This window comes from Paramormyrops kingsleyae, chromosome 9 (genome assembly GCF_048594095.1).
Source record: "Paramormyrops kingsleyae isolate MSU_618 chromosome 9, PKINGS_0.4, whole genome shotgun sequence".
NCBI lineage: Eukaryota > Metazoa > Chordata > Actinopteri > Osteoglossiformes > Mormyridae > Paramormyrops > Paramormyrops kingsleyae.
Window position 1 is genome coordinate 950,251 of NC_132805.1, and position 26,933 is coordinate 977,183.

The window sequence follows — 26,933 nt, forward strand, 5'->3', positions numbered from 1 at the left end:
CAAAACTTCTACTTGAATAATGTTCCTGTGTAATTATTTCCACCTGAGAGGAAAGCATCCAGCCTGTGACAGCGGCTGAGCGATTGAGATCTAGAGTGGTTCAGAGGAAGAGAGGCTAAAGACAAGAGGAATCTGATGTGGTTTGGAGTTTAATATGTAAATATGCAAAGACCTTTTGGGTTTGTGCAGATAAAAGAGATGCTTTCACGTCGTTGTCTTAATGCAATAATTCACTGATCAAAGCATTTTTTTTTAAACTAAGCAAGATGGGAAAGTGAGTCAGCAATCTTACATGCTTGCTTTGGAAACAATGCAGAAGGAGCATCCAAGAGATCAAACACGACTGTAAATTTGTCACATGTGGACTTTACCCATTTCCAATGAAAATGAAATCAAGGAGCCACTCATACTGCACATGCTGCACTGCTTAGCAGCGTCGGTAGCAATAAACTTCATACAGCGGCCGGAAACCTCATTCTCAAGAGACAATTGGCACCAAAAGGCTGCTAGCAAGGGTGTAGATTTTGAGGGTTCAACGAATAAAAATGCTATGAAATAACGTAGATACAAAGTTCGAGTGAGGTCCGTGTCCAGAAACAAATAGGATGGATACAGTTGCACATTCCTGCAGTTGTATGGCACTGAATATTATAGGCACTGGAGAACTCAATTGCCCTCTTTGAAGGGGTAAGGAAAAGCTTTTCATTTTTCACTATACAGGCATTTCTTGTGTTATTCCCTCTGGATACATTATGGTAAGTCCCTGAAAAGTGCTTTGTGACAGTCTTGCCTTTGAAAAGGTGCTATGCAAAATAAGTCTGATTGATACATTGGTTAAATATGGCTTTTACGATTTCCTGTGTTAACTTTACTGGTGTGTACACTTTTAACCAGGGAGAAAATCTGGGTCAGACTGGTCAGGCATGAGAACACAATCCCTAGTAGAAAATCTACCCAATATGTGATTTAATAGCCAATGTTGCCAACCCAGCACAGACGGGAATGCAAACATCCTGCGAGCAATGTGCCTTTCTCTCCACCTCAGGATTTATGATGTCAGAATCACCCTAACAGAAATAAAGTGTGCCCGGCATGAAATAAAGTTTTCCCAGGTGACAGAAGGCAGACAAGAAAGGAAACGGTATAAGTGGGCCGATATAAAATTATGTAGCTATAGAAGTATATGTTGTAAAGTCCCAACCCAATTATGCTCTACTGCACTTCCTGTTGTACGGAGAAGGGGTTACCATTTCCTCCTTAATATTCTTTATCTGATTGGCTAACTTAGCCTACTAAACAGCCTGTGATGTTGGCTGATGAGTGCTACCCCACTTTATGCCCCCACATTCCACAGCGAATCGTCTCACGGAGAGCCAGGTCCCAACCAGGCTAGCTGTGTGGCCCTCCAGTTAACAGCTCACGAGTCGCCGGGGCCCGACAGAGCGCTGGGGCCGCTTGGCTGGGGACAGGCCAGGTACTTAGAATGACATTCATCTATAGAACAGCAGGAAACCCTGTGGGTTTGGCCCTGTTACAAAAGTCACCCCCACAGGACACAATGAAAAATAAGGTTCTGCTATGGGCAATTTAGCCCCGCTTTCACGAAGAGGCCTGATTTCAATCTTCTAGTAGGCCTTACCTTACAGAATGAGAGCCCCCCCTCCCATGCTTCCATTTAACATCACAGAGTTCCATGTCAAAAGTCTGCCCTGTACCGTTCATCTGTTTATCTCCAGGAAATGGTTCGCCTAAACCTGCTTCTGGAGTGAGCAATATGGCGCATGAATTTCAGAAGCAGTCTGAAGAAAAGTACGTGTGCGGCCAAGAACTAGACTTCAGGTAGCGTTACTGAGGTAGGAGGCAGGAAGATAGGGCACCCCTCAGCAGGCAGCATGAGGACCAGCAGTAACCGGAGGAGGAGAAGAATGGAGACCCTGCAAGCCAACAGATCATGGAGTGACTAGAGTTTACCTGGTGTTCATCGAATGAACAATCCGATCATGAGTATTTAGGCTGGGGGCTGGAATTAGCACACACACACACACACACACACACACCCATTATGAGTCATTCACTGGACCTTTACATCCTGTGATAGGACAGGAAGGACACTGCCAATCAGATCACCTGTCTTCAACAAAATTGAACTCTGAACTTTAGACTTCACCTTGCCCATCTGCTAAAGACTCAACATAAGTCTCGCATTTCCCTGCGACCTGACCTCACTGGGCCCTTGGTGGAAGTGAGTTAGATAAACTGGGTACTAATCCTGTGCTATTCACGGACAGCCGGCTTTGAACATGTGGGACTGGGGCACAGCATCTCTCAGACAGACCTAATCCGCTCCTGATGGAACATTATTGCGTGTTTTCTTCACCGTGAATATAAGTTGCCAGGACCACTGCCAGCATCCCCGAGCCAAACATTGCAGCACTGTGGATTGGCAACCAAGGGTAGGATACAGGCTTTGACAGACTCCTCCAAAGGTATAGGTTTGTTTTCAACATTGGTAGGGAACAAATCAGCACCGAACCCTCTGCAGCCCCCTAAACACAGCACTCCCACAATATCAGTAGGGACATGTCCTTACTGTCCATTCCCAAATCTACTGCCTTGGACTCCTCCTTTTCATCTCACTGATTTTGCCACTGCTTGGGTCCTAAAGACCCATCTGCAGATTAAGCATCAGCAGATGTTAGCTGCTAAGGACATGTTTCTGCTTCTACCCTTTGTTAAACAGCATCTGATGGAATGTTACTTCTAAAGACACTGAGTGTCGGTCATTCTTTGGAAGGAGGTGTGGCTTATGAGGAATGGGACCCACCCCTAAAGCTGGCCTGGACCCTTACTCCCACTCTTCACATGCTCACGGACCTTGTCGCCTAAATATAACATACATTTTTCCAGGTGGAAGCATGAGCTGTTAATATCCTGGCACGGCTTCCTTGGGCGGGGTAGCTGCTTAGCCGCAAAAATTCAAGACCACAGGCAAGAGGAGGCACCTGTATTCTCAAGTGAAACCCCGGCAGGCTAAACAGACCCGTGGGATTCTAGGCTGATCAGAACTCAAGTGGCTCTCAAGTCGTTACAGAGAAAACCACATCCATCCCGAATGCCAAACAGCCAACTGTAATTGATAGGTCACGTCGTTGGTGGCGATCCGAGCGGAGGGAGGGCTTGTCAAATCAGGTCACACCAAAGCCAAAGTGCTAGGACATGGCTAGCTTGGGTGAACTTTCATGTGGCAAGTTGCCTCATTCAATGGCTGATCGCGCCAAGCCTTGATGACACACAATCACAGGTTGCTAAAGAGCACATCTGGTCCTTTCACGCATTCATACTGTTTAGTGAAACACCAAAAGAAAAATAATTCATTATCAGTTCATTATCAGAATTAAGCGTACGGCAGTAGCAGCGTGGGCAAGGCGGAATCAGAAGGCAGAAGCACTGAATCGTCTGCAGCCTGGTAAGGAATGAAATATTTTGAGATGCAGAAAAATAACACTATTGCCTTTTTTGAACATTTTAAAACACCTTAAAAACTGCAGGTTGTGATCTGTTTGAACAGGTACTGCACTATTATTTATATTATGCGAACTGCATACCCCAAATAAAAAAACACATACGCATAATTAAGTCCCCGTTCTCAGTTCAGGCTCTAGTTCAGCAGCGAGTTTCTCAGTCTTCTGACAACGTCATACCGCATTCGGCACTCCGTGGATTATCTGGTGATGCCAGAAAATGAGGACACACTCTCTGCTACCTCATCCCATGCCCGCTTCACCTCGAAAGGCTTCGGGGAAACAGTGCAGCTCCCGTAGAAGATGTGCTCATGCATTCTCTCTTCGCGCATAGGCACGTTCGTTTCCTTGGCCGAAACGCGATCTTGTTTGCCGGGCAAATGTGCCATTGTACTAGCAATCTGCCTTTTAAAGGTGAGGTGACGTGCCGTTCTGATTGCTCAAAAAACGCCTCTGAATAATTAAGATAGTCAGGACAACCTTTTTTCGCCGTAAACATAGCAAAATGGATTTGGACACGGCCATAACTGTTAGTTCCGCTTTGCGCTTTACACTTTGTATTAGATTGTCAAAATGGAGCCCCTAAGTTACGTAGAAGCCCTCTGCACTGAGGCCTTGCTCTCAGTGACTCCACGTTACCCCAGTCAAGATGTTCTTCACACTGACCAGTCATAGTAAACACTCAGGAGAGCAGACCCCTCCCTCTCTGCTTCCAAGCTCCATCCACAAACTATTTGCGGTAGTTGGGCAAAGTGGTATTTAAGCACCATCTGTCTCCGTCCTTTAGATTGAGCACCAGTCCTTCGGCCAGATCTGCCCTGGATGGCAGATTTGGAACAACAAGGAGCATAGTGTTCAAATTCACAAATTTGGCGAAGGCGACCTTTAGGATCTCAGTAGCTGCTCCAACATTCAGCCTTGTGTTTCAGAAAAATAAAAGCCAGTATTGTACATCTGAGTAATACTGCTCACTGACAACTTAATGCAATGCTGCCTCCAATCTCAAACAGCAGCGAGCAGAGCCAATACTGCAGGACCCATCCTGTGATGGAGAGCAGCACTGATTTCTCTCCTGTGATGTTATTTCATCATGTCAGTGATGTGTTGTGTCAGGGTGGACAAAGTTAATATAATTACACGTTCATTTTAATACAATTAAGTATTTATTCTAAAGTCATAATGCATTATTTCTTTGAGTGTGTTACCACATGCAATGATTAAGATACACAAATAGGAGAATAGAATGAGCACAGATTTTTAATAGCAACCTATAGTATTTATTTTTTCCTGGTTATAAACAATGTCAGAGCCCAAAATTCAAAGCTAAAATCAGTCCCAGAATTCAAGCTAAAATCAAAACATTCAGTTAGTGTCTCATGGGGAAGCTGCATGATAGAGGGGAAGGTAAGATCTGATCTGTTACAGCTTCAGGGAATTGGACTGTAGCAGTCAACTGTTATGTTTTTCTTTTGGAAAATTGTTTAAAAATATTTGGCCAGTTTTGTCATAATGCAGCACAATAACACAAGCGTTACTTATTAAATAATTCAATTTTGAAATAGGTTTTAATATCTTAAAATGAAAATATTCCCAGTTAGTAAGTGCACTTACAATGGCTTCTGTTTTTAGAGCAATTTGCCAAATAGGTTTTAAATTTAGATTTAGGTTTTTTTTTTTTGTTCCTAAACATTCACCTTCTGCTTTGAGAGTAACGTGATAAACTGAGAAAAAGAGTGTGCTGGTGACATAGTGAAGCGAAACACGATTTATTTTTGTCTTTATTTTGAGACTTGAAATGAATACATTTCTACACTGAATATACATACTATAAAATCTTAATTAATCGCGATTAAAAAAATTAATCATTTGACAGCCCTACTTAAATTATGCAAAATATATACAGTAGATCAGAAGCTGTTATCTCAAACTGTTTCATATTAAAGAAAAGTAAAAAAAAGATTGTGGTTTCCATATCATAATACAACAATCAGGAAAAGTTTGTTTTCTAACAATGTAATGTAGTAAGTTTGAAATCGAGCACTCAACATATATAATCCTAATATTTATGCAATTTGATTTATGACAGAGTTGCTACTATAATTACACCCATGTAAGTTAGTCCCAGATGAGACCGCAACCGAGCTACTAAACTTGCATTCCATTCTTAGGTCTAGAATAAACAGCACAGTCTCAAATGAAATTTGTGTGCATGTCGAAGTCATAAAGAGCCACCTGGTTGTGTTTCTGGTAGCTGTATCTGTGGATTATGTATAATCCATCTGCCTGCTACTTCTGTGTCACCTGCAGTGAATATATTTAACTTGGCTTTCAACAGAGGTACTGAGACTGTGAGACTCCCCCAGGATCTAACTTCCTGGATTCCTCAGGCTGCCTGCAGGTCACTGTCAATCCTTTGTCCGGCTTTTGGAGTATCCTGTGGTTAAATCTATTAGCTGGAATCCTACGACCTCCTGTTAAAAGTGAGCATTCGAGCTTCAGTTAACCCATGGTTCATCTCTCAGCCAGCTCCTCCTGTTAGCTAACTTCACTACCTGCTTCATCTCTCAGCTAGATCTCCTATTGGCTGGCGCATGCTTCATCTCTCAGCTACATCTCCTATTGGCTGGCGCATGCTTCATCTCTCAGCCAGATCTCCTATTAGCTGGTGCATGCTTCATCTTTCAGCCAGATCTAATTTGCCGTCACTGTACAATGGCAAAATCCTTCCACAACTGAGAGGACCATTGGCCTCAAGCTAATAGCCAGAATGTCAAGTCACTTAATTTCATTTTTATGAATAAACTAAAAAAGTACTTAATTACAAAAATATGGTGACTGTGATGATGCCCACTTAATGCAACAGCTCAGATTGGTTTATATGCATTTTCAGTGCTCCAAAACATGCTGATCAAAATAACCAAATCTAACCAATCTAACCAAATATATGTTTATTTAATAGGAACATAAAAATAGTCAGAGCTTATCAAGCCATTACCCCTCCTGAACACCTGAAATTATAGTTATAAAATGCATTATAGTAAATTTTCAGGAAGCCATGTATCCTGAAAATAATGGCAGTCACTATATAAGATACATGAACTCCAGTAATTCTCTCCCTCCTCGTGCAAATACAGTCCCAAGGAGAAATGCTTCCTCAAGAACCATAAAAAAATGCTAATCTAAAGATGGTCGGAAAGAGAATGTGAATAATTGAATTGAGAATAGTACTCTTCCTGTGCAGAGACACAACAGAGCCACAATGCTCAATAAAAACCAAAAAGGAAACAAAAAAATAGAAGAGAGAGAGAAATGCTGACGCAGCAGACACACAGGGACACGCAGATGCGGGTACGTCACTCACGCACACGCCACGCACACGCCACGCACACGCCACGCACACGCCACGCACACGCCACGCACACGCCACGCACACGCCACAACCTGCACCACGTGACAGTCTTAATAGGTGCCACAACCTGCGTTCAGTATCCACACCAGCAAATCGCATTAAAGGGATAATATAATAAATCCATGACAATGTCTACAGACGAAGACAGACACTTCACCAAACGAGCTAGCTGCTCTCACAGAGGGTATATTTTTGAATGGAAGTACATGGAAAGCCATCCTGTGTAGTGTACAAGCTGTATGTTTGTGTGTGTGTGTGTGTGTGTGTACACATTATATATATGCAGCTTGTGAAGGCCAGCTGAAAAGAGAGAAACGTAAAGATTTTCTTTGTAACAACTAGGCCAATCAGAGTTTTAGATATTTGCAATGCATTCTGGGAAGTGGAGTGGTGGTGATAAGTGGGATTCAATTCCTCCACAGGAGACCTATGTGGTCAGAGGGTCACCGATCACCAAGAACAGGCCAAGCATGACCAGGGGACCAGGCCCAAATCTGCAGCGCAAGAGGCATCACCCTATGTGCCACTCTAACCGGCTGTACAAATACTCCCTGATATGTTCTGCAGTACATAAATAACCCCCTTAAGCATGTGGGGATCATCCAGCTCGCACCAGGCACGTGGACACAGGATGCAGCCGCCCCAGCGGCAGAGGTTACTGAGGTCAAGGGCTACAGACGGGTCACGTCCTCCACGTACTGCTCACCGGACCTGTGCATCAAGCCAGACGGGTTAACATGACACCCTGCATCCCCCGACAGCCGGTTAAACACACAAAACCTCAAATGACTACACTGGATAAATTATATATACATGCACTGACAGCTGCGAGTCTGGAGGGTCTATAAAGGCTTCAGGCTGCGAAATTTAAGAGGATAAGAACGCAGGAAGGAAGACGAGCTCCGATGGTGCTATTACTGAGGAGGAAAGCCCTCAGCTCCCGGGTGAGCGTACCTCTAAAACGTGCCCTTCATGCGAGGAGGACACAGCGTCTACAAGCCGATGAGCGAAGTCACAGCACCTGCAGGTGTGGCAGTGCGCACATGGGCCTGCGCGGAGGATCTCATCAGCGTAGCCAAGGAAACACAGTTATCAGAATCCCTCGTCACTAACTTTGTTACTGCTCGTGGTTTGTGACCAACAGAAGTCATTCACTCATCCACCTGACCGGGGGGGGGGGGGGGGAGGGATAAGGTGGGGTAAATAAACAAGCCTTTTTCACATGGCTGAAGGGATTAGAGTGCCATGACAATCGACTGCTCCTGTCCAGGGTATATGTAAGATCCTCAGCATCTTAGTGAGTGTGTGTGTTCAGTGGAAGCCTTTGTGCTTCTGTCTGCATCACTCTGCGAAGCATAGACTTCTCACAGCAATCGGCTCTTGCATCTTGGTGAATCTACATAATCGGACAGAACTCGTACCAAAACACTCACGCTGAGGACTGTGAAAAAAAAGGTGAAGGCTTGACTTTCCCTGCACAGCCCGGCTTCAGATGGGGCCCGACGCTGATGTCACACCGGCAGACAGAAGGACAGGTGGCTTCTGCACTCAAAGGTGGCTCCGCATACCAGTATGATTGGGGGGGGGCAGGAGACAGGCGGTGGGCATCCTCTCCCTTCCTGTCAGGCTCACGAGGTGAAGATATCATCATGCCAATTAGAGGCCTTGCAGGATCATCACAAGCTGCACCTCAGGCATGTTTGGCAGAGAAGAAAAGCATGTGGATCACCAAAAAAACATGCCATCAGTGTCTGCCCCCCCCCCCCCCCTTCTTAAATGCAGGTTTGGACACAACAGAACTGACATAAGTCAGTGAACAGGGGCAACCAGCTCATTAAGGGCAACATCACTCTATGCAATATTAAGGATGGGACCTGACTTGAGGGTGGCTTTGTGGCTCGTTGGGTGGCAGTGTGGAGTCGTACCTCTGGCTCTTGTTTCGTGCCCCTGGCTCTGAGGGTACAGAATATCCTCCCCACATCCCTAAATATGTGGTTTAGATGAAGTGGTGTCAATAAATTACCCTTTAAATGTCCTGGGCTCCTGGTTACAATGTTATGGATGTATGGATAGACAGACGGACATATGGATGGATGGATAACATGTCCTCTTAAATAATAAGCTGTGCATTTCCTAGGGGATGGTGATTCATTTGCATTTTAATATAAATCCTATATTCTATATATATGGAGCCATAATAGGCACTGGTTAGTAACCAAAAAGGATCAGTTCGGGTAACTCCTTGTAATATCACAACATACAAAGGTAATTATTACAAAATTAACAAATCACTTGGTACGAGGTAAACAGAATCAAAAACGGCAGGTGTTACGGCCGTAGTTATTAAAATGCCAAATAACAGGACACACAAATTTCGATCCCCAGGGGCTTCTGAAACACATTTGGACAAAACTGTTCGCACGGTGACATCAGAGGAAAGCTTAATGTCATTTACGGGAGAGACACTCCTTTAAGAGACGCCTCTGTGTGGCTCAACTCCCAGCTCAGCCAGTGTCCGCACATGTGTGGCCTGCACAGTCCCCTTATAAATGAAAGCACGTGGCTGGTTAAACAATCGAGGTCCTTAAGCTTGTGTGCAGACCTTGGAGCAGAGAGCGGAGTGAAAGGGGCAGCGAGGCAGGCCTGACACTGGGCTCCACTCCTGCCCCAGGTACTCCGACCCTCGGGGCGACACACATTGCTTCACCCCGGAGCACAAAGCAGTATAAGGTTTCTGTGGCTCTGTGGGTCAGAAACACCGAATTCCTGCGATGTGCCCCATCTAGACCCCAGAACCACCACCAGAGATTTCCAGCTGCTCCTTAGAGAAGCCACCCAAAACAAATGTGCACCTACAGTACCATGCAAAATCCCAGGCAGTCAAAGAAAACAATGTTTAAATGATCTTCATGCTGGTGGAAAACTACGATTTTATGTCTATTAAAGTATGTCAGCTTAGCCCCTTCAGAACCTCTACAAAGGTCACCCCAGTATTTACAGCAACCATCCAATACACCAAAGTTTTTTTTACTCAACCACTAGCACACCTCCTCTGGCTAATCTATACCTCAGACTTTCTTGAACCAATTAAATTAATTAATTCATTAATTAAGCAAGCTGGATATGTAATGCAATGAAAACAGCGAATGGCTGAGATGAGGAAAGCACTGGGAACCAGACTGGAGAGCACTGGGAACCAGACTGGAGAGCACTGGGAACCAGACTGGTGTCTTCTAGCCATCCAACAAGACATCTGTAACTTTTTGGAGAAGACAAGAAAGTTTTTTATTTTTTATCGTGTTACTATTAACTCCCATATGTTAATGTTACATTGTGTGTTTTCTGAGAAAATCTACACTTACTACTACTATTCTATTTGATGGCTAGACTTTTGCACCATTCTATACCTGAGATGAACGCACTGTGCAGCTGATTAACTATGGGGTTTAGAGTCCGGACGCAGCGACGCTTGCTATCCACAAGCCGGTCTCCGCGTACACGTTCACTGGTGCGATTTATCAGGGAGGGAAACAATCACAAGCTTCACCGCGGATCTGATCCGAAGCCCGGCTCTTTAAGAATGGAGGGGGGGAGACTTTTCCGAAACTCAGCTGCGGGAAAAACCTCCCGATTCCCCCTTACAGGGGATCGGAAGATGTGGGGGAGGGTGAACTAAACGGGTGAAATGGGGAAAAGTGAAACAACGGTGGAAGGCAAAGTGGAAAGAGAAAAAAAAGATGCCATTTTGGGAGAATAAGAATGAAGACAGCAGCTCTCAGGATGGAGGAACGGGACTGAGGGACACCTGGGGGGGTCCGAGACACATGTGATGACGTTTCGTTTGGCACATTAATCTGCTTGATCCCTCTGTTGCTTGTTGTCAGTGTGCAGAGCTGTTTTAGGGGACTTTGGCCACTTTTTCCATAAATCTCTAGTGACGCTCCCGGCAATGTGGGAGCCTGGATTTAGGATTATTACCCCGAATTCGCGACACGTGCACACATACCTTCCACGGCCACGTCACATGATCCTGCGGACGGCCGCTTTTTCAGACGCATGTACAGTCGCTACGGAAACTAGGACCCAGCGACGCCCCACTGTCGTTCTGACTACGTTCAGCTGAATAAAAAAAAAAAACCCCGTCTGGGGTTTCTGAAGCAGCCGGCCCCCACATACAGCCACTCATCAGCCCGTTTCACCCCCCCGCCCGCGAGCCTGTCAGGCACACCTGGTTGTGGTTAAGCTCAATCACGACACAATGTCAAAACTTCAGGCGTCTAAAGCCCCGAGACGAAGAAGGCTGGGGGGGGGGGGGGGGGGTCGGGGTATAGGAAAAAAATTAAATAAAAAGGCCGCAGATTACTGTACGATGACTGATGGCCTGGAAATGAACGCAGATGACTCACTTTCCCTTATCACGTCGACGTTCGTGAGTCCCTGCATCATCCTTTTCCGGAATATCCCACCATACCTGGCAAGGCCCGCTCAAACGTTTGACCCCTGGAGGACATGCAGGGCTGTCTGGAAAAATCAAAGGTAAGCTGGATAGCGACCTGCGGCTCATCTCATGCTAGGAGGCATTTTTGCAAACAGACTCACTTTCTGGATCTGCTTCGGCCTACCTGCACCGATCTGCGGGACGGCCAACTGAAGGGGAAGACGGTAATGGCGTGTCGGAGTGGTGTCAGACCAGAGGTGTCTTGCTCTCGCAGCCAATGCGGGGAGCGTCTCTCGCAGCCAATGCGGGGAGCGTCTCTCGCAGCCAATGCGGGGAGCGTCTCTCGCAGCCAATGCAGGGAGCGTCTCTCGCAGCTAATGCGGGGTGCGTCTCTCGCAGCCAATGTGGGGAGCGTCTCTCGCAGCCAATGCGGGGAGCGCCTGCTGGCGGCCAGACTGTGGGCTGCAGCAAGCCCAGCTGGACCCCGTAACGAGCTCAGAGGCTCCCTCATAAAGCCTTTGAGAAAACTGCGAATGACTCGTGGGAAAAACACAAACTCCTATTTATTTGAAATATTGCGTGATCAAAAAGAGAAAGGGCAGCGAACGTGGGCCAGAATAAACGTAACGACTATGGCTCCGCGAGCCACGGCCACTGCTGGGATGTTCTTGGATTAAGAACAATGCCGGCCTGTAACAGACGGCTCAAATTTGCATATTACTGAACTAAAAAGCTGGGAGGATAAAAAAGTGCACGTTTGTTTAAAACAAAACAAACACTGGCAGAATCCTGAACCGATGTTTGTTTAGCATGTAAGACTAATGGAATGTTACTGCTCCACTCTGGGTGCGTCTTGGTGTGATTCTGCTGGATACACCGTTAGATCAGCAATCTAACCTCTGATCTCTATTTGGATCTTTCCAGTCGCATCTGCTTTGCCTGTTTTAAGCTGAGGAGAAACGAACAGCAATTTGGTATAACAGCTCAATCTGAGCACTGGCTATTCTGTAGGCTGGAGCCACATCTTTCACCAAATGAGATATGAGTCCTGGAGCAGCAAAACGATATACAATCAACTATTAGCTATACAAGCATTATTCCTCTTTAATGGCTATATCATAAGCCCCTCCCACTGACCAATCAGGGGCCTGCACACTGCCAACATATGTAACCATTGAGCAGCCCTGATAATGGTCCTGTCTGGTCTGTGTAAACATGCCATGGAGATCCTTGAAAAGACAAACATTGCAAATGATCAAAGTCACAGACTGATTTGTTTTTTTTTACAGCTAAGCATGCTAAGGCAATGCTAAAGCCGAGCATATGGTCTAATGAAGTTCCATGCTAAGGCAATGCTAAAACCGGGCATATGGTCTAATGAAGTTCCATGCTAAGGCAATGCTAAAGCCGAGCATATGGTCTAATGAAGTTCCATGCTAAGGCAATGCTAAAGCCGAGCATATGGTCTAATGAAGTTCCATGCTAAGGCAATGCTAAAGCCGGGCATATGGTCTATAATGAAGCTCCATGCTAAGGCAATGCTAAAGCCGGGCATACGGTCTAATGAAGTTCCATGCTAAGGCAATGCTAAAGCCGAGCATATGGTCTAATGTAGTTCCATGCTAAGGCAATGCTAAAGCCGGGCATATGGTCTAATGAAGTTCCATGCTAAGGCAATGCTAAAGCCGAGCATATGGTCTAATGAAGTTCCATGCTAAGGCAATGCTAAAGCCGGGCATATGGTCTAATGAAGTTCCATGCTAAGGCAATGCTAAAGCCGAGCATATGGTCTAATGAAGTTCCATGCTAAGGCAATGCTAAAGCCGGGCATATGGTCTAATGAAGTTCCATGCTAAGGCAATGCTAAAGCCGAGCATATGGTCTAATGTAGTTCCATGCTAAGGCAATGCTAAAGCCGGGCATATGGTCTAATGAAGTTCCATGCTAAGGCAATGCTAAAGCCGGGCATATGGTCTAATGAAGTTCCATGCTAAGGCAATGCTAAAGCCAAGCATATGGTCTAATGAAGTTCCATGCTAAGGCAATGCTAAAGCCGGGCATATGGTCTAATGAAGTTCCATGCTAAGGCAATGCTAAAGCCGAGCATATGGTCTAATGAAGTTCCATGCTAAGGCAATGCTAAAGCCGGGCATATGGTCTAATGAAGTTCCATGCTAAGGCAATGCTAAAGCCGGGCATATGGTCTAATGAAGTTCCATGCTAAGGCAATGCTAAAGCCGGGCATATAGTCTAATGAAGTTCCGGTCTTTCCAAGACCAACATAATGTCCATAAGAGACCAGTAAGGGCCAGTTGACATAATCTAGTTATAGCAGTAAGGCTGTATTTGAAATTATTGCACATGAGATGACATGAGAGCAAAACCTATCCAATACTGGGATAAACAACCCTATTATATGTCTGTCATTAGACATGTGCTTTGAGTTTCTGAATGCAAGGGGCACTATTCTTGATTAACATTTCAATCACAACATCAGAGTCCACCATGTCAAACCTGCCAAAAGAGCCTGTCCCGTCCAGTCCTGGCTGTTTACCTGAAGACTTTACACACTCCACATCATCTCCATATTCTGGTTGACTCAATCTGATTACTTGTTATTAAATTACAGGGATTTCTACTACAGAACCGGACCACTGTGATGATGTCAGCAGAAGAATGGGTAGGTACAAAAACTACATTAATTACATTTAGGAATTTACATAACCCACTAACGTGGAAAGGGCCAAAACAATGCCAATTATAGAACGCAGGCAAACACCAGTGACTGCCAACCCAACCGGTAAGAATTCCTGAAGCTTCTGAAGAATGAGATTATTCCTAGAGCATGTCAGCATGCTAGGCACTCCAGATCAGAACCACACTGCCCAACAAGAATGTCATTCCTACAGTATCAGCCCTGTAGTTTCAATCTCGAACTTCACTCCTGCCGACCGTTACGCTCCTTTCCCCCAGCCATCTATGCAAACGGCCTCTGAATTGGATGCCATAGCACCGGATCCTTAACACGAAGCTCTACAAATAGCCATAAGGCTCTCCTCTGCTTGAACTCAAATCTGAAGAATCCTGAGGGCGGGGTTTTCAAGAAATCCACTAAAGTGACTCAAAGACCCCGGAATATCAAACTCTTACCAAGAGGCTCCCGTCGAAGCATAGCTTCATATTGTATAACAGATCTCTTCACTCAACAGAGACATGCCATCCAATACATATGCTCCATAATGTCTCATTTCTGGATCGCTACTTCATAGTCATTTGACGACGTCATACACACAGATGCTAGCATTCACTTTGACCACAACAAGGTCTCTTTTCAAATCCTTTAATCTTACCTGTTGTCAGTCGAAAGCGAGGCCATCAACCACTTCGACAGGGAGATTGAGGTGACTAGACGTATCCTAGATGATGCCTTCCACCTGTTCTCTGTATGTACTGGTGAGTTCTGACATCCGCCTGCTAGCCAGGCTGTACAGTAATAAAGGACTGCCGGGGTTACTTGGCAGGGAGGGTGCAGCTCAGTGCATGTATGAAGGCCAGGGTTCAGTCCTGGGTTCAAGCCACAGCATTTCTGTTATGGCGTTTCAATAGGTGGTGTGTGGCACCTATCCCTGAGACCGGGAGGTTGCTGGTTCAAATCCTGTCCTTAAAAAAAAGTCACATGTTGGGCGTTGGACCCTTGACCCCCCCCACCAAAAATGCTCTAGGGGCCCCGGATAAATGGCTGCCTGTCCCAAAGAAGAGCATGCTGGGATATGCCAAGAAGAAACATTCCAATGTACTTGTGCAAATGGCAAATAAAGCATTATTTCACATTTCAGCTCCCTCCTCATGCTTGGTGTCCTTATCAATCCCTGCCAGATGGGTCCTCTTTTCCATATTTTCCATCATGTCAGCTCGATCCTTACCCGATCCCTGTGACCCCGGGAAAATTGCACTACTTTCCCACAATGTGTGCCGTTCACTGGCCGGGCCCAGTGTCACACGCATCTGTTCACCATACTGACCTGAGACTCCTTAACGCAGGTGTGGATCTGGATATCACCACTAGTCAGCATTAGCACATTAGCATCTGGATATCACCACTAGTCAGCATTAGCACATTAGCATCTGGATATCACCACTAGTCAGCATTAGCACATTAGCATCTGGATATCACCACTAGTCAGCATTAGCACATTAGCATCTGGATATCACCACCAGTCAGCATTAGCACATTAGCATCTGGATATCACCACTAGTCAGCATTAGCACATTAGCATCTGGATATCACCACCAGCCAGTATTAGCACATTAGCACAAGGCAGAGCCACCTCTCCATTAAAGGAGAGCGTCAGTGGAAAAAACACCCCCCCCCCCATTTGAATACAATCATGTGTGGTCAGATGATTCATTTTCATTAACGAAATACTCCTCTGAGTAATTTTTCCAGCTCTGTGTGCTGTGTAATTTAACGCTCTGGCACATTTACAGAGCTTACTTTTAAGCAAGACAATAAATCAACATCAACTCTACAGTAAGTGGTTAGGTATTAGCAGCCCTGATAATTAGCGAAAATATTTCCAGATCACATAGTTAATTTACTTTTGCTACAGGGGGAAACCAGAAAAAGACAATAATGTTCCAGCAGCTGATCCTGCTCAGAGTCACAGGGGTGGGTGAGGGGGGGCAGATCTGGAGACTATTCCAGGCAGCGTAAGGCACAAGGATGGGGTATAAAAAGGATGGAATACCAGTCCATCGCAGTGTAAGGCAAGACTGCTTAGAGTGCTGTCTTCCAGTCTTTACGGATTATTATGACAATACAATATACCCTGTGATGGGTTGGCACCCCATCCTGGGTTATTCCCTGTCCTGTGACGGGTTGGCACCCCATCCTGGGTTATTCCCTGTCCTGTGACGGGTTGGCACCCCATCCTGGGTTATTCCCTGTCCTGTGACGGGTTGGCACCCCATCCTGGGTTATTCCCTGTCCTGTGACGGGTTGGCACCCCATCCTGGGTTATTCCCTGTCTTGTCCCCATTGTTTCCAGGATAGGCTCCGGGCCCCTGGTGACCCTGCATAGGACAAGCTATAAAGATGACTGAATGAATGACTGATGGTGAATGAATGAAGATAAATGAATGTATCAATTGATCGATGACTGAATGAATTAACAAATCGATGAATCGATGAAGAAATGAATGAACAGCAATATAATAATCTCAGACTTCCATCTTGTCTGTTTGATCCCTGCATGAAAGAACAGCACGACTCCTGCTGATTTGCAGTGAACATGACACATTGCTTGTACTGACCGTGACCCCGATGCATGTCACCCATTTACTAGGAGACGGACTCCCCAGTGGTCATTTCAGGAACGCCAGTCTGGCACGTTCGATTATCACAGAAGCAGGCTCTAATGCGATGATTATGGGCTGTAGGACTGACAAAGATTACACTGACAGGCAGTGCAGCTACCGGCCCCTTAGCGATCAGCTTGCGGTCGGGTCGAGGTATTTCAGAGGATAACAGTCACAGCACAGGCATCCACCCCCCCGCCACAGTGGCCCGTGTGTCACCCTGGAGCTGGAGGACGATAGTGCCTGTATGTGGGGCAGAAAGCGCAGTGACCCTGTTTGCAGTGCAGCACCGCAAGTAGCTGGAGGGCTGCGTGACGCAATGGATCCCCCAGAGGAAAGGCTGAGCCATCACACAGCTCCATTGGGCCGCGCTCACACCACGTGCCGGCGCTCACCCCACGTGCCGGGGCTCACGGCTCCGCATCATGACACCATGGACCCCATGAACGACGTATCAGCGTGTTCTCACGCTGATGTCATCTGAGGCATGTAACTCGCCCCGACAGTAGTGATAAATGTCTGGAGAGAGTCTGTGCTCTCTACGGCTGCGGAGCCATTGTGACTCAGCTCACTCTTATTTTTGATTTTTTTTAACATACACAGAAATTTTGTGGCGTACTTTTTCATTTATACGAGCGAGACCTTCCATCCATCCCCACTGCATCCCTCTCCCCATCTGGCCATTACCCGTCTTCCAACTTCCTCTTTCAGTTAGGCCAAAACTTCCCGTCTCCCTTCTTTTCCCTCAGTATAGCTGCTAATATCACACTTTGCGTGAGGTTAAAGCACTGCAGTGATAAGGACCACAGGCGGTTCTAGGGAAGGGGAGTATAAGAGGGGCCATAATTCATACAGAGGGGCCAACCTTATAATTAGCCAAAGATGTGTTTAACAGCAGTGACTGACAGTGGAGGGGGAACTCCGGGGGCCAATCAGCTTTCAGATGTGGCCCCACCCCCATGTAAGTCCTGGATTCTCAACTGGTAGGTTGTGACCATTTTTAGTGGATTGTTTAAAAAAATTTAAAAAAAAACATTAAAAAAACTCTCTCCACCCAATAACTTTTACCGTCACCACCAAAGAAAAAATGTAGGACCTGAGGCTAAGCCAGCTGATATATATATATATATATATATATATATATATATATATATATACACATATATGAAATAAATGCTATACACAGCATGAGCTAATATAGTACGAGCTTAGCTAATACACGGCTGTTAATGTTAAATGTTTGAACACCCCTAAGCTTCCCTCTTCATTTTGGCAGAACTCAAAATCACATCCTGATTTAACTCTTGGAAAATGGCCGTTCACATTGCGGGACACAGGAGAGAGGTGACCTCGCTGGGCATCGGCTAACGGCCATGAAATCGTATAGCCGCTCACACTGTACCCCCCCCCCCCACCACCACCACCGTGCCCCCACTGACTCCTAAGTCACTATGAACAGTGAGCAATTACTCATTTAAGCAAAAACACCACATCTACCCCAACTCTTCACGCACTCAGCTTTAAGTGAATATTTGAAAACACGTCGCCGGTGAGTTTGACAGTCTGGTTTCATTATCGTGTCGCTGTTCCCCCCCTGTTTGATGGATGAGTTACTATGTCTCTGTGCTTTATCTTCCAGGACGGCTGTGCTTTCGTTTCCTACTCGAGGCAGTGCACGTCCTCGATGTGCAGCGGTGGTGTTCAGGCACACGGTGCTTTAAGGTGCTTAAAAAGGTTGATGTGACAAAAGACTAAAGCCAATTTTCAGCTACACATTTACATTTTATTTATTTAGCGAATGTTTTTTTTTTTTTTTTTCCAAAGCAATGCACAGTTGGGAAGGTGGGGTCAGTCAGTTTCTGGTCTTGCTCAGAGGTCTGAAGGTGAAATCACTCAAACCTGGGATTCGAACTGGCGACCTTCCGATCACGGGCATGCATAACAAGCACACCTGTAGCCCACAACATTATTATGCTACAGCTCTATGTGCCTGAACACAAGGGTGACACTGAACACTATCATGAGGTGCGACCGCGTCATCTGGTACACAGGGCCTGAAACCTGTTTTTTTCATAGGCCTTTGCTGTTTGCTGCATTAGATCATTTAGTACCAGTTCCGTTAAATATCTGTATCCTATTTTGGATTCTTTATATAATCCATGTTTATTTCGTGCATTCATTGTTCTGACAAATGCCAAAAATGTATTTAGATGTTGTTTTGCTCATAGCATCTGTTCATTGTTTATTGCTGTAACGTAATCCTCATATTTTCCTGATTAAACTGTTGAAAATGAGCAGATATGTGTATCATTATAATGGTCAGTGGTCACTTAGTGCTCTACAGTATTGTGACTATGCTGGTCCCTAATCTAAATATTTGAAAGTGCACATAAAGCTATAATTCAAAGGCCACTTGAATACAATAATTGCTTGCAACACGAGAGGTTTTCCATTACGGAAGACAGAACACGAATTTCCCGTGTACAGATATCCATACCATGTGAGGCAGCCATTGTGCAAGGCCGACATCATTATGTAACCGTTTCCCATAATCCTTTTCAACTGACGGCAGTAGATTGTGGTGGGTGCAAAGGGTGGTTATTATTTTAAATCTCCTCCGTTTCTTTCTAAAACTGTTGTCCTTCTCCCAGCAGGAGGGAGAAAGACCTGGTCCTATGCCAGCAATGAGGCGACTTGACAGAATTCCCTCATTCTAGAGGCATGTCACTTGTGACTGAAATCATACCTGCAGATACTCTCTTGATCAACTTCTTAATTCCCATATTTCCCATAACTATTAGACACCTGAAGCTCTCATATAGCAAGTTGGTATGACAGAGAGCTGCACGGGGATGAAAACTATCCCCACCCCCATCTGTTCTGCAAACATCTGGATTTGTATCCGCGGTATCGCTGATTCCTCATTCCCGTGGATTACCGTGGATATCCGCGGTATCGCTGATTCCTCATTCCCGTGGATTACCGTGGATATCCGCGGTATCACAGATTCCTCATTCCCGTGGATTACCGTGGATATCCGCGGTATCACAGATTCCTCATTCCCGTGGATTACCGTGGATATCCGCGGTATCGCAGATTCCTCATTCCCGTGGATTACCGTGGATATCCGCGGTATCGCTGATTCCTCATTCCCGTGGATTACCGTGGATATCCGCGGTATCGCAGATTCCTCATTCCCGTGGATTAAACGAATAAACAATTTGAGTAACGATATTGTGGACGATATCGTGCTTTTTTTTGTTGCCATGTTTCTTTCAGCTCATAACAACCTTTGCACTTACAGTAAGTACGTCGGTCGGGTGATTATACGTTTCGGTAATGCAGTCAATTGTCCATATTGTGTTGACTGCCAAGACCACAGAGTAGGACTAAACTAATGATCTTAAACTGATATTCATCTTGGCATGACCTGAATAGTGATCTACTCAATCAACAGCCCGCTAGGGCTAATTAATTAACGGCTCAGTTGGAATGAAAAAGCAGGAAAGGTTGCAACCCTCTAGGACAGTGTCTTTAGATCACAGAGAGGTGAGGGGAGGGGAGGGACAGCCCCCCCCCTCTCCCCGAGGAAGTAGAATAATCATACACCAACAGCCCAACCAGACAAGGAGGCTTTACTGCATTCATTCCGGCGCCTGGCTGCATATTGGAAAGGAAACGCCCTCATAATTGCTTCAGCACCATTGTCAAATGAGTGTTTAAGGGGGCGCCTTGCTGGGGCTGGGCTCTCCAGCCAAACTCTATATTAGTCTGAACTAGCAGGTATTGGGCAGGGGCGTCATGCAGCCCAAATGTGGGGGTAGGCACCATTTCAAAACCACACACAAGACATAAAAAATACACACAGATAGGTAACCTTTTTGAGGAAGCTCACTCATTGGCCAGATAACCCTGACTGCAAATTTACTGCAAGTTTATTTGTGCTATTTCACTTCCTGTCACATGACTTTCACATGACAGGGATGCTGCGGCATAAATATGGCCACCAAGGGACACTGTGAAAAGAGGACGCGTCCACCACCCGCCCTCCGGGAGCACTGCGGCCGTAGAGGGAGGAAGCAGGAGGCATCCCGGGTCCATCCGACGAGCCGGAGGTCTGCAGGACGTCTCCCTGGAGGTCTCCCTGGAGGTACACCCCCATCACGGGATTCGTGATGGAAGAGGCGTGCAAAATACAGAGCCGCCATCCATGCGTCTGAACGATCTAGGGTCTCGACATGGGGGGGGCATACAACTCAAAAGAGTGCGATGAAGAGAAAAGCTATACACCCAGGTGGTATCAGGAAGACGGCACTATCTTCTCCACCGGCCATGGGGGGAGTTCTACGGGGGGTTCTCTGCCCAAGCCCAGCCCGTTCAGTCTTTGTTCTGGGGGAACTTTGATAAATGATGCCACAGTTGAAGTCTTATTATCCCTGTAAATGTATTACTTACATTTCAATATATAATAAATAATAAATAGCATATTGAACTGTTAAAGCGGTCTGCGTTTTTCTGCCTCGCCTGGTATCTTTCTACAACCCATCATCTAAGAAGCTTCCAGTGATTAGTAATAGCACGCGATTATAGTGGTGGCACCTCCGCAACCGCGCGCGCTGGTTCGGGTCTAAATGACAAGCGATCATGCAGATGTGATATGAGTGTATATGTATGTGCGTGTTTGTGTGTGGGTTATGTATGTATTACATTCTGGGGACCTGTTATTTTGATGTTATACAGTCTGTTACTGAAATCATTCTTTGGTTACTTTGGTTAGGGTTAGGTAGGGATTAAGGTTGTTGCTGCTGGGATTAGGGTTTTGCCCATAGAAATGAATGGACAGTCCCCACAAAGATATGCATACAAAACGTATTCAAAGGCCCTTGTCAATTGCCAGGCATCCTAAAGCAGAGCTATTTATCTTGTGATTCTGACTGCAAGTGAGAACCCTATCTGCAGCCTTGTCCTTATCACTGACCAGCACTGTGTCTGAATGCTTTTCCTCCCCTCTGACATGAAACACTGAATAATAATGAGCGTTTTATAGCGGTTGAGAATACCATGATGTGTAAACGCAAAGATGAAACCACAGCAACAGCGTGAGAGGGAGCACAACTGCTGCCCTCCACGTGAAACAAGGCTGCCTCGCGCTGCATTGGCAGATTCTCCAGCTCGTCTGCTGCTCGAGTCCGGGTCCCCCCCCTGCCCCTTTACCCCGCTGGGGTCACGGCTTTCATCTAGACTCCAGAGATTGCTGGCAGATAGCTTCCAGGACGGGATGCCGGTGTGAGGTCGCTGCCTAATGCTGGCCCTAGCTGGAGGTAAAACCTGGTAACCGACCGTCCCGTAAACTCACACTAATTTACAGCTTGTGAGGAATGCAGCCCAGAAGCACCAATGGAAGGCACTGGGGAAAAAATGGGAATTCAAGCTTCTTTTTTTTTCAAATGGTATTGTAATTACAGTGTTTCTGCCTTTTAATCTGGAGTATAGTTTTTGTGACATCTATTAAAATGTCAGAGAGATGAAAGTTATAGGGTTACACACACGCTTCTTGGCTATGATGCTGCTTGAGGGCCTTCCAGATAAAGACTGATTTATTGGATTTACTGAAAAGAAAACATATTAAACGCTGCAACGCCACAGGTGATGCCCTGCGTTTCACGTGATGTCTAATCAAGTGAAAGACGGATTAACCCATTAAGAACACATTCAGATTTGGTTTATTATTTTTAAGGAGGTGGCTCGTATTTTTAGACACGTCCCTCAGAGGAGACGGAAAGTGCAGTCTGAGGATATCCCCCTCTATCCAGAGGGAAGGGAGCAATGCATTCTGGGACCTTCAAAATGGAACCACAGCGCTCATAAGTACAGGTAGGCCGGATCAGTGGTTTACAGCCCTTCTGCAGCGCGCACAGAGTACCCCGAGTGTCTGGAGGCTACGGCCTGGAGTCCCAGCAGCCCTGCGTCTGCCTGCACCGGGCAAACATCCGTGCTCTGGAAGAAAACAGCTGCATAACTTTCCATTTCAGCAGAGCTCTAATTTGTCATGCATGATGCAACTTGCAAAAAAAAAAAAAAAAAAAAACAATAAAAACAATGCACTTCCTTCAGGACCTCGGGAGGTCATTATGTCTGGATTACAGAAGTCATAAAACGCAGCGCAGAGAGAATGAGAGAGAGCAGAATTTCCAGGATGAAGCAGATTCCTCACCTCCTGCTGAAGGACCCAACCAACCACAGGCCGTCGGCTTTGGTTACCTTTCTCTGCGTAAACACAGCCCAGTGTGGTCCATCATCTCCTACACTCATTCACTCTGCCCTGCCGACTGCGGCTGTTTTGAGTTAGGTGTAGTGGCTGGGTAGGTGCATTCAGACCCCTGAAAGCATATGGGAGCTCTGGACGTGAGCAGAGACACTGTTTGTCTCAGTCCATCTCTGACTGTCAGGAAGGAAATGTTCAGTAAAGAGTCAGAAAGGTACTGAAAACTCACTGGCTACTTAGCAGACTGCAGAACCATAACCCCTAACCAGCCCTAACCTTAACCATAAGTAACCAAACAAAATACAAGAGTTTTTGCATTTTTCCAGGATTCAGCTGATCTACCTGTTCTGATGATTTGGGTCTTTTTCATTATGGCTGGTAAACTGTGGTTTCCAGGAAAAAAGAATTAGAAAAAACAATATCTAGGAGAAACTGGTGAGTTGGTGTCAGCTGAGCTGGTCTGTACTCCATGGACGGAGACATTCCTCTTCTCTTTACCTGTCCTCTTACTAAAAAGCTGCCCGCTGTTCCGGCCTGGAATATATGAGTTTTAACATTTTATAGAAGAAGAGCAGAGTTATAACAGGGAATACAAAACAACCTGTCAAACCCGTCAGAGCCAAAGCGACACAGGGAAGCTCGCTAATCCAGTCTGTAAAAGACTCTAAGAATCCTAAAGCAATGTCAAATACTAGCTGAAATACATGCAGTAAAAGTTGCATAACAGTTCATTCTATAGTCTGTTTCTTCAGATGCAAACGACTGACTGTCTCTTGTTGCAATATGTCAAGAGCTCCATTCAATCGAGCGGGATCCATCAATCAGCCAGGCCTTTTATCTGAGACGACAGGAGCCTGACTGTGCCCGGTGCCCCCTCTTTCCCCATAAAGGCCGCCGTGCCCCACAATGCCCTTGCTGACGGCCTTGCCCGAATGCCTGGGCGATGGCTCTCAATCATGCGGACAGCGAGAACGGGCGCACTGGCGGTGTCACGTAGGACAAACCCGGGAGTCTGCTGCAGGGAGAGAATCCGGCAGCTCTGAGAGCGGTTTCGGGGGGGGCTCTGAGGCAGCGTTTACCTTGGGCCTCTCTTACGCTCTAGGACTGTCCCAACAGAGATTAGCTGACAGCAAATGTCTGATTGGAGGCCTGACTCTCTCAGTGTGGCCCCTCGCTCTGGTGCCGCTCTGACCCTGCAGTTGGAGGGATATCTGTGCTGTAAAGAGCTCCTCCCAACCCTCTTTGGCAGCATAAGAGGACCCCCACTCTGCTTATATGTGGAACTAAAGAAATGTAAACGTGAAAATCTGTCTACCATTTTAAAGTATGTTAGATAAATAAATGTAAGTATCCATAGATAATGAAGCATATTTATATGTATCTCAATAATAATAAAATCATTAAAAATGTTCAGCTCCGTAAGTAAATATAAGGAGTCGTATGTAGGTAATACTGGTAAACTTAATGTCCCCCAAAATACGGCTTTGAATCACTTCACAGCAACCGAAATGGAAAAATGGGCAGACAGATCCAACAGAGAGCTGCCAATTACATCGACACCCCCCCCCCCCCCCCGCCCCAGCCACTGTGAGCACAAAGTGCCATTAATCACCCCAGTGACAGGCACAAACCCCACTTCCCAGAAGCCACTGGGGCCACCAAGAGACCTCCGCAGGTCAGCTCAAAAGTGACAGCGGGGTCCAGGAGACAAAAGCCGATACAGCTCCCTCCCACCGCCCCGTCCACCCCACTTTCATCTGTGGTCCACCCCAAAGCCTGCCCCTGCCCTCACTGAACACCAGAATCACTGGGTACCACATGAATGGGCTGCCAGATGAAAGACAGGGTTCTGTGTGACAGCAGTGTGTGTGTGTGTGTCCAACACCAGTATGATACTACTCACTTATCACCCAATCAAAAGCCCGTCCTAATGCTTCACCTCCACTCAAACGCTGACAGCATACTGTGCTTGTATATCATCGCGCTTCTTCGTGAAAGCTCCATTTTCCAGGAATGTTCCAAGATAAACTAAAAATAAATAGAATAGCCCGGAAAAATCTGTTCCTAATTTTCTTGTAGGACAACTTTTTTAGGTTCTCCTTTTGAGGGGTTTGCCGGTGACCCTGGTGGCAGGCCGGCCTGGACCCCGCTGAGCTGTCGATTGGAAGCAAGAAAGGATAAAGTCACTCTTTTATGCCGGATGTCACACGATCACGGTGGACAGCCCGAAGGGGTCACCAGGTGCCACGCTCTGGCGAGCAGGGGGCTGACCCCCCATTGATCCCGACAGAGGAGAGAGAGACACTTCACTTGCTTTAAACAAAGCCCAGAACAGAGCACTATTACGGGAGGCCTGAGGAGAAGACACAGCTGGAAAGAGGAGCTTTAAGCTGTAAGACTCCTTCGGCGTGTTTGCTGTTTACTCCGTGACGTCTCACGCACCTTCAAAGTGATGCCAGAGCTTTGGAGAAAGACCCACGGAAGCACTGCAGGGAGATTCAGCAAGATCGTGAAACATTTCTATAATATTCTAATAATAATATTCTAAAAAAATGAAAGGGAGTCAAGTCTAAATTGGTTGGATGATACATGTCAGATAAGACACCCTGGGCACAGAAAGCGTCCAGCTGTAACTTACTGTGGCTGTTAAAATGTCTGACACCAGAGGCCAGAAGGTTATTTTTGTTTATTAGTGACGCGATGCATTTTTACAGCCCTTTCCTACCCACCCCTAGGAACAGCCACCATGTAGGTGGAAAAAAGCCATTCACCACTGAAACCGAAGGACTGGATTGCAGACAGATAGCACAGGAATGCAATAAACGCATCGGCTTCCCGCCACGCTGACTAGTGCTCCTTCATCGGAACCGGATTGTAAGCACTGACCACAACAAGGAAGCTCCTCCCCATGAACCACACCGTCCCTGGCCTGTAGTTCCAAACAGACACGTCACATGGATGACCTGGCCAATCAGAATGACACGGCTAATGCAACAGGCAGCATGCATGTCAACATGGCTGAGAAGTACCAGAACAGAGACGCTGGCAGTCCATGATAGGGATGAGTCCGGGATAGACCTCGGGGGATGAGTCCGGGGTAGACCTCGGGGGATGAGTCCGGGATAGACCTCGGGGGATGAGTCCGGGATAGACCTCGGGGGATGAGTCCGGGATAGACCTCGGGGGATGAGTCCGGGATAGACCTCGGGGGATGAGTCCGGGGTAGAACTCGGGGTATGAGTCCGGGGTAGAACTCGGGGTATGAGTCCGGGGTAGACCTCGGGGGATGAGTCCGGGATAGACCTCGGGGGATGAGTCCGGGATAGACCTCGGGGTATGAGTCCGGGGTAGACCTCGGGGGATGAGTCCGGGGTAGAACTCGGGGTATGAGTCCGGGGTAGACCTCGGGGGATGAGTCCGGGATAGACCTCGGGGGATGAGTCCGGGATAGACCTCGGGGGATGAGTCCGGGATAGACCCCGGGGGATGAGTCCGGGATAGACCTCAAAGAATCCCAGGAGGTGCCTCATGCATTTACACATTTAGCGGATGCTTTTGTCCAAAGTGATGTGCAAGTGAGGCAAGTAGTACATTGCAAACATATGTGCTGTCAAGGAGTCGACTAGACGTCACTGCAGTTAGGCTGAGCTTCCAGTGAAAGTCATTATACAAGTGTGAGCAGCACTGGAGCAGCACTGGAGCAGCACTGGAACTAACAAGAAACTCTGTGTATTAAAACCTTAAACTATAAAAACACGCAAAACAAATCTGACATTTTAGGTAAAATATTGAGAAGCCTCCAGAGTAAAAAGGTGCTTGTCTATGACCGGAGAAGATCGGTTCAGAAGGATCCAGAAGAGCAGCACCATGCTTCACCTGCCCAGCCGTTCTTAGAAGGCAGTCCTCCTTTGCGACCACATTACGCTGAGCACAGAGGGTTTA

At 46.4% G+C, this 26,933-nt stretch overlaps 1 protein-coding gene and 1 long non-coding RNA gene across 3 annotated transcripts in view; one reads left to right on the top strand and one right to left on the bottom strand.

Moving 5' to 3' along the window:
* fhod3b (formin homology 2 domain containing 3b) overlaps positions 1-26,933 on the bottom strand; it is a 144,400-nt gene that overhangs the window by 83,592 nt on the left and 33,875 nt on the right. The window lies entirely within an intron of this gene.
* LOC140592484 (uncharacterized) lies at positions 11,392-20,876 on the top strand. Its single transcript, XR_011992787.1, has 3 exons — positions 11,392-11,466; positions 13,998-14,048; positions 20,708-20,876. It is a non-coding gene; the product is annotated as an uncharacterized lncRNA (long non-coding RNA).